Source organism: Enhydra lutris, unplaced genomic scaffold (assembly GCF_002288905.1).
Source record: "Enhydra lutris kenyoni isolate GAN:26980312 unplaced genomic scaffold, ASM228890v2 scaffoldscaffold13, whole genome shotgun sequence".
Taxonomy (NCBI): domain Eukaryota; kingdom Metazoa; phylum Chordata; class Mammalia; order Carnivora; family Mustelidae; genus Enhydra; species Enhydra lutris.
In genome coordinates, this window is record NW_019154097.1 from 15,268,376 (window position 1) to 15,277,060 (window position 8,685).

Sequence of the window (8,685 nt, forward strand, 5' to 3'; positions counted from 1 at the left end):
ATATTTTGGTGGCTCTATGGAGGATGGATTGGAGAGTGTGTACCCATTTAGGGAGACTGTTTAGGAGGCTCTTGGATATTTTAGGTGGCGTGAGCTTGGGCTAGAGCCAGTGAGTTGGACAGTGGAAGCTATAGCCTTATGAGGTCATTCTAAATTGCTTGGAGACCAATTACATATGGTGGCGAGGAAACTGGAAGAGCTGAAGATGTTTTCTGAGTTTTGGGCTTAGAGATTTGGGGGTTTGGGTGTCTGAAGGTCACATGGTTAGCCGTGATATATTTTGTTGTGACCACAGTAGACCTTGGGAATTAGTGCGGTTGTTGTGATTTCTTGAATGTCTGGTCTCATATTTTTGTTAAAACTACATTTCCTTGCACCTCCTTGGATCCATTTTATCCCCTCCCCTCCTACCCCTACCTACCAGTTCCTGGTAGAAAAGAGCAGGACTCCTGGTGAGTCAAGAGGAGAAATACATTTAAGACTTATGTGGGGTGCTGTAGCCCAGGCACATGAACAGAACTCTGGGCTGGTGGTTAGGATGTCTGTGTTCCATTCTCAGTATGGTGCCTCACTAACTGTGGGACCTTGGGCAAGTCCCTGTCACTCTCTGGGATCCTTGGGCCCTCCCCTCCCCAGCCCTGTTTCTACAGTCCTTGAATTAATTCAGTGGTGCTCAGCCCTGGCTGCATAGGAGAATTGTCTGGAGAATTTTATTTTATTTTATTTTTTTTAAAGATTTTATTTATTTATTTGACAGACAGAGATCACAAGCAGGCAGAGAGGCAGACAGTGAGAGAGAGGAAGGGAAGCAGGCTCCCCGCCGAGCAGAGAGCCCGATGCGGGGCTCGATCCCAGGATCCTGGGATCATGACCCGAGCCGAAGGCAGTGGCTTTAACCCACTGAGCCACCCAGGCGCCCCTGTCTGGAGAATTTTAAAAAGTACAAATGATCAGGCCCTCATCCCCTGAAGATTTAGATTCAATTGGACTAGGGTGGAACCTACACACTGGCATTTTTTTTTTTTTAAAGCTCTCCAGGTAATTCTTAAATGCAGCCAGATTCAGAACTACTTGGTCAGATGATGTTGGAAACTTTTCACCCCAGGCAGTCTGACCAAAGAATGGCCCTCTTTGGCCCCCAGGGTCTCCAGGTTTGAGCTGCCTCCCATCTCTGTATCCTAAGTCACTTGTACCTTAGAGTCCTGGCCTTGAACCTGGGCTCTGGGGCCTCGGCAGAGGAGGCTGTTTGCAGCTGAGGCTGGGAAGCAGAAATGCAATCTGTGGAGAGAGGGGGGATGGGGCGGGAGTTCTATGAGGAGAAACAGATTGAAGCCATTAACATTTGATCAGTTTGGTATTGTTCTTCTGGAGACCACAGCTTATGAGGCTGCTTAATAAATGTCTGGTTGGGGGCCAATCCAAAGCCGCCACATGGGTGTTGCTATGGTTTCTGAGGAGGTTGTTCCCCACACAAGTTACTGCTTCCCACCCCGAACTGTGAGAGACTGTGTCTTCCCTCCACTCCTCAACCCCGTCCTTTCCCAGATGAGCCTGGGGCGGGTGAACATCTGCCTGAGGCTGGGGCCACACACTGGTCCCGATGGGACCATCTCTCTGCATCCCCACTCTCCCCTCTTCCACAGGGCCCCAGTGCTCAGCTGGTGTCCCCTCCGGGCCTCTGGGGGTGACCCTGCTGCCCCTGAGCCAGGGAGAGGAGTAGGAGTGGTGGGTGAGGACTGGGGCTAGCAGACAGTGAGTGTGCGTGTATGTGGGTTTTGTCCACCTGAGTGAGTGTGTGGGTCCTCGTGACTGATTACGTGTAGGTGAATGTGTGAATGTTTGTGACTAGTGCGTGGATGTGTCAGTCCTTGAGCATACCTGTCAGTGGGGGAGTGTGTGCTGACTGTGATGCAGTGTGTGTGTGCAAATGGTAAGAACTGGGAGTGAGCACCAGGCAATGCTGCTAAGTCTTCAAAAAATGTATTATGACACATGCAAGACAAATGAACACTTATAAAGTCCAGCATAAAAACAGCCATATAAATACCACCCAGCCGAAGAGATGAAACTTACAAAATGCAGTGGAACCTTTCTGTGCACTCTTTCCTGACTGTCATCCCTCCACATCCCCGGAGCTAACCCTGTGGTAAATTTGTGGTTTATCCTTCCATGCTGATAGTTAACCCCGGTTTGTTTCGATAGGTTGGCTTCCTCCACTCTTGAGTCCTTTGTAAAACCTAAAGTGTGCACAAGCCCTGTGTTGGGTTAGGGTTCTCAGGATGGGACAGGAGGTGGAGGGGAAGACTGGAGAAACCTTGTGAATCAGAAACACTTTACAGTGCACAGTGACACCTAGGTATGTGAGGGAAGGTGAGCTTCCCAACCTCTCCCAGCCTCTTTCCCACCTATGAAAGGAGATGAGGATGAAATGATAGGCTATGATATATGCCAAAAGAAATGGCACATAGTTAGAACCTGATCATCTTTAATTAAAAAAGATTTTTTTTTTTAACTATTGAAGAGGAGGCAAGAAGGTCAGGCAACTTTGCAGAAGGAAATAAACAAACATACAAACAAATGTTTAGATCTAGATTATTCAGGGTGATTAGAAGTATGCTAGATCTTTGTGCCTTCCATTTTTTCCTTTTCTCCCTCTCTCCCTCCCTCCCTTCTTTTTCTTTTTGAGTTCCTGGAGTGTTTTCCTCTTTTGGGGTGGTTCTGTGTCTGTGCAGTGGAAAATTCAAATAGGGGCAGTTTTTGCCCTAGTAAAGGACTTTAGTTGAAGGTCCCCTGTCTGCTTACTAAGAAAAATAAAACCTCAGGTAAAGATCATTTGAGATGGGGCTGATCTTGGATATATAACCAATGTAAGTGAGATTTCAAACAAACCCTGTCAGACAATACCTGAGCTAGAATAAAACTAGACAATCAAAGCCATGATCCAGCCCTCAGATCCTATAAGGGAACAGGAGGCCTTTGGTAGTTTGTTCATCCATCCACTCCTTTACCCAGTTATATCCTGGGCTTATAAAGGTGAAAGGGATCCTTCTAGTAGGAGAGAAAGGCAAGTACAAAGGTAAAGATAAGACATTTGCTGGTGTCACTGGAAATATACAACATGGCCAGCATTCCCTTAATGTTGTTCTGCATGTCTCTGCATGTCAGACGGTACTAGACACCATACTAGATAACATGAAGAACTGGAAACCAGAAGACGTGAAGTGCCAACAAGGTAGTATAAAGACAGGACAAATGTGAATAAGTGGCTGGCTGAAGGGGCAGAAAGACACTGCCATTTATTGAGCACTTATTTTGGGGGAGCCCTGTTGGGGGCACTTGGCCTACAGTAATTCTGTTATCCCACTTTACAGGTGGATAAACTGAGTCTTAGAGAGGTTCATGTATTTGCTTGGTAAATATCAGAGCAGAGAGTCAAACTCGGGCCTTTCTGACTTTCCAGCTCAGTGCTACTTTTTGAAAATAATCCTGTGGCAAGAACTATAATATGACTAGTCTAAGGTAGTTTCCAGTGAATAAGAAAGCAAGAATCTGATACTGACTGGAGTATAGAGAAAATCCAGCATGAGATAAAATATTTTGGTTAGTATTTGTCTCAGAAAGCTTTGGAAAGTAAGTTGTATATTTGATTTTGAAGGAGTGGCCCTTTCGTATTCCAGGAACTTTGGCTTTTTTGTTTTCTGAGGCTATGGTTTAAATCATATATTCCTGGTATGATGTAGAGGGAAGATTTCTAAGACAAAAGAAAGAGGGAAATAATCGGTGATGGTAGAGGAGTTGAAGTCCAGGTTTTATAATCCTTTCTAAACAGTTCTGAGCTTTTATGATTTACTAGAATCACAGAAAGACTTAATGTAGCCCAAGTGGGGAGAAAAATGCCTTGATTGCTAAGACTGCAAAGAGATTTTTCAATTACCTTTTAGTGTTGTTTTTTTTTTAATTAAAAAAAATTTTTGAGTCCTAAATGATCTCCACAGTTTCCTTAGAAGAGATTAGACATGAGTTTCAAGTTTTCAAAGTTCAACTGGTTTGGAGTTTCCTGTGTCCTAAAAATGTCTTCAATTAAAAGCAAGAAAAAAATGTATTTTTTTTTTCATGCTCATCAAACTAAAAAATGGCTGAAGGGATTTTATTCAAACTTTCCCCCAAAATTCACCTTTTGCCAAGACCCAGCATGGAAAATTTCAGCCCGAAAGGATCACTCTTTGGCAAGTTACCCGAGCTAATGAAAACAGAGGGGCATAAAGGAAGTCTGTGTGTAGCTCCAACTATAGTGGTCACTAGAGCCCACATTGTATGAGAAGAAGGGCCCCATTCAATAGCCCACTTTTAAGTCTTTCTTATCATCAATATGGATGAGACTTGGATTTGAAGTGGTCACCAAACAGAAAGCACTTACTTTGTGAAGACAGTCCTGGGTTGTGACATTATTTCAAGTGGTTTTGCTCACTTGTGATTGACTTTAGAATAAACTTATCGTACATGGAAAAGGTAAGAATTGTTCTTAGCTGTGTTGATTGATGATCAGTTGATTCATTCACTCATTTCCTCACTTAATTTACAAGTGTTTTTTGAGGGCCTGCAATGTGTGTTGCACTTTAATAGATGCTGGGTATGCTATGGTGGGGAAATAGATGTGGCTCCTGGGCTCCCGAGTTTATGGGAGAGGGAAAGGAAACACATTCTAGAGGCAACAGAATGGGTGCTGGGATAGACAGAATCGGGACTGGTGGTGATAGGGGGCCTGTACCAGTGCAGAGGCTAGTGGAGGTCCAATACACGTTCATTGACTATTTTTTTTAAAGATTTTATTTATTTATTTGACAGAGAGCACAAATAGGCAGAGAGGCAGGCAGAGAGAGGGGGAAGCAGGCTCCCTGCTGAGCAGAGAGCCCGATGCAGGGCTTGATCCCAGGACCCTGAGATCATGACCTGAGCTGAAGGCAGAGGCTTTAACCCACTGAGCCACCCAAGCGCCCCTCATTGACTATTTAGTAAACGTTTGCGAGCAGCCATCATGCTCCCAGTCCTCAGTGGAAGTGCAGAGATGAACCAGATCTTGACTCCGTTCTCAAGGCGCTCCCAGCCCCCAGGCGGAGCAGGCAGGTAAGCAGCGTGTGACTGGTGCTCTAATGCAGTCACGTGCAGTCATGTGCCCTGTCTGTGGGAGGGTTGGGAGGGGAGCGGGATATACCAGGCTGGCCGCGGCCAAAGAAGGCTTCAGGAGGAACAGTGCGACACAAGTTTGTACGAGGAGATGTTGGGAGAGATGGGAATACAGAGATGAATGAGGTCTGAGGCTGCCCTCAAGGAGCCTCCCGTGAGTGCCGTTCTGCTTCCTGACTCACCCGCGTGAGGACCTGGAGCCTGAAGGTGTCTGATCCACCTTTCCAGTAGCAAGCATGGAACCTGAGTTAGAGGGAATGCTTAGTAAATGGTGGGTTCCTTTCTCTGACATCTCATCGGGGCACGTCTTTGGATTTAACCTGCTAAGGGCGTGGCTTTTGGGGTCAGACTGCCTGGATTCAAATTCTGATGCTGGTACTCCCTAGACTGTGTTACTTTGGGCAGGTAACTCTCTGTGCTGTAGGTTCCCTCTATGCAAGGCAGTGGTATTGGTGATGCCTACCTCAGAGGGCTGGTACTGCTGTAGGGACTAAATGTCATCATATTTCTATAATCCCTAAATGCGTGACCCTATCACTTGGATGGGCCACTGAGTGTTGCCCCTCACTTTCCCACCACCCGTTGTTCATTCTGTCTGACAGTTACGTGTTGAGCATTTTCCGTGTCAGGCACTGTGCTGGGTGGGGATTTAGCCGTGGCTGTGCCAGACCCTGGGGTCTCCACATGGGTGGTTAAATTCCTGAACCTCTCTAAATGGAAGTCCTTTGCCTCTTCCAACCCAGAAAAATAGCTATTTGTTATCTCTGTAATGCCAAAAAAATTAGGGGTGAGTGTTGATTCATTTTTCATCAGCACATCTGGCTTTTAGGTGAAAAACTCTGCCAGAAATTTTGAAATATCTTGTTACTCTAAACATCAGAAGGCTCGGAGATTTCCCATTATTAATTGGAAATAAAAACTTCTTTGTGGTCCAGAGCAAGGGCAAAATTGTGATTTCACAGGTCAGCAGAAAGCTCACCATCACTGTTTTGCTTGGTATTAATTTTGAGGGAGTAGGAGGAACAGAAGGAAGGTGGTTTCCAGAATGATAAATCAACGTGGCCATGTAAATGCAGTCACGGGAGGCAACTGATATGGTGGGGAACATTGCTCAAGTGTGGGCTTGGGCAATCATTTCATCTTTGTGAGCCTCAGTTTCCCTGTATGTAAAGCTAGACTAATAGAACTACAGTGTGGTGCAGTTTGAGGTTTAAGAGCGAGCAAGAACATGGAAACCAGTTAGTGCTGTCCAGGGTAAAGTGCTGTTCATCGTGGTTTGTGTTCCTGAGACCAGGGATGTGCACTTATCCAGGGGACCGGGAGACTTCCTCCTTTTCTGTGTTCTGGGTCCCTTCATAGGTCAGAGGTGGTGGCAGTGGTCAGGAGCTCCGAGGAAACCTGTAGGCGGCTGGGCAGCGTGCTACTTGGGAAATCTATATTCTCTCTGAAATTGCCAGATATTTGTGAGGATTTTCCCCTGTTTTCTTTGATGAGCTAGTTCTTGTTTCCAGTTTGCAGATCTTTGCAATGCACAGTTAGTTCCAGGGAATAAAGGGTATGGACAGGGGAAACTTGATTTGAGTGCGTGCTTGCCGCTATGTACGGTGGTGTGGAGACTGAGGGCCTTGCTGGTGGCAGCTTTTTGTGGTGGCATTTTGGAGTGCGCCTAACTCCCCGCCTGGGACCAGGCTCCAGGCCACCTTCCGTCTGCCGACACATAACTTCCTCCCCATCTCCAGCGAGGCAGGACGCAGAACCCAGGCCCAGCCGGCGCGCTGCAGCCAGGCCGCCGGCGACCAGCCTGGCCTGGGCCTCTCTGAGGCTCCGTGAGCCTCGGCGGGGCCTGGGTGCTGGGCCCGGGGCCCAAGGTCGCTGGTGCTGGCACTCGCCCCGGCCCCTGTGCGCTCAGGAGCGCGCCGCCCGCCGGCCTCGGGAACTGACCAGGCCGCGTGTGAGCGCCGGGATTCCTGCTCCGGCCTTAAATATGCCGGTTATTTTTATCTCCCTACGTCAGGCGGCGAAGGCCATCCCACCAGTGGCCGCGGCGGCTGCTACACAATGTTTCCCTTTAGTCGGGAGGGGAAATGGAGGGAGGCCAGACTTCCTGATCACATGGTGCTGAAGTCAATGAAAAAAAATTAAGGGGGACCCCTCCCTTTTTCTGCGATGCCCGATCCAGGCCCCCCACCCGCTCCCCCCACCCAGCCCCGTTGGGCTCCGTGCGTCGGGAGCAGCACAGGCTCCAGGCCGAGGGCCAGCGAGGCAGGAGAGAGAAAACATAAACACGAGATTGTTGCAGTAATTGGTGGCTCGGAAAACACTGAGGAAATGAGAGGCTTGTACGAAACATCAGCCGACAAGAAACGGGGTGATGTCAGACAGCCTTCCAGGATTAGAAACCCTTAAAAGCTCTGAGCCCGCGGCCGCTTGCGGAAAGGCACTCGGCTCTCTCTGGGTAGGAAGCCGGATTTCGCCGGACTCCAGGCCGGCGCTTGCCTGGCGGGCGCTGGCTGTCCCCTCTTCCTCTCCGTCTCTGTCTCCTCTCCTCCCCTCGTCCTTCCTTCAATATATTCTTCTCCCTTCTCTTTCTCTTTTATTTCCTCTCCCTTCTCTATTGGAAAGAAAAAGAGAGTCCATATCAAATGACTTGCATTTCTAACATACCTGGTCCTTTTAGATCTTCCCCTTACTTTGAAACACGAAACCGTACTCAACGCCCCACACCCCCCACACCCCCCACAGGGGCAAATGACACTGGTTGTCCCCTGCCATCTGAGTTTGCTCTTTCTCTTCTCATTTCTCGCCTGGACGCCCTTTTCCGGGTTAGCCCTATACGCGGCAATAAGCACAAACATGTGCAAAGGCTGGGAATACACAGGAGCATTTATTAAGGACAAATTCACCAAGAAAATGGGATTAAATCCTTGCAAAAATCTGGCAGTTTCGGAGCAGAATGTAGATTCCCCAGTAAATTGTCACCAGCCACCCAGTGAATAACTCCCACTGCTGGGACCTCACTTTCTTTTCATGGGATGATACGCATTAAGAAGAAGAAAGACACACAGAGCGTGTATACACATGCACACACGCATGCACGCACCCCACCCACCCCTTACTCTCCCTTGCCCTTTCCCAGTCCCAGGGCAGCGTAGGTAACTAAGCCAGTGAGCAGGGTCTCTTGCCAGGTCCACCTGGAACCTTCCTACGTCTTTAAGTTGGAGGCCAAGTCTCATCTGTTCAGTAACACTAAAGGTGCAGCCTCTATGGCTTTCTCTTCTGGTGTTTGCCAGGATTAATGAGGTGATGTTTGGAAAGAGCTTGAGCCCCTACAACCAAAGGCACCCATGACACCTTTTCAAAGAATGATTTATGTCCAGCTTTACCCAAATAGGAACCAAAAGAGAGTTCTCTATTTTCTCATCTTCAGAGCAGATGAATTCAACACCTGGGTCCTTGGTTTGGGGCATTTCAGAAGCTTTAGAATCTGCCTTATTAATTGCT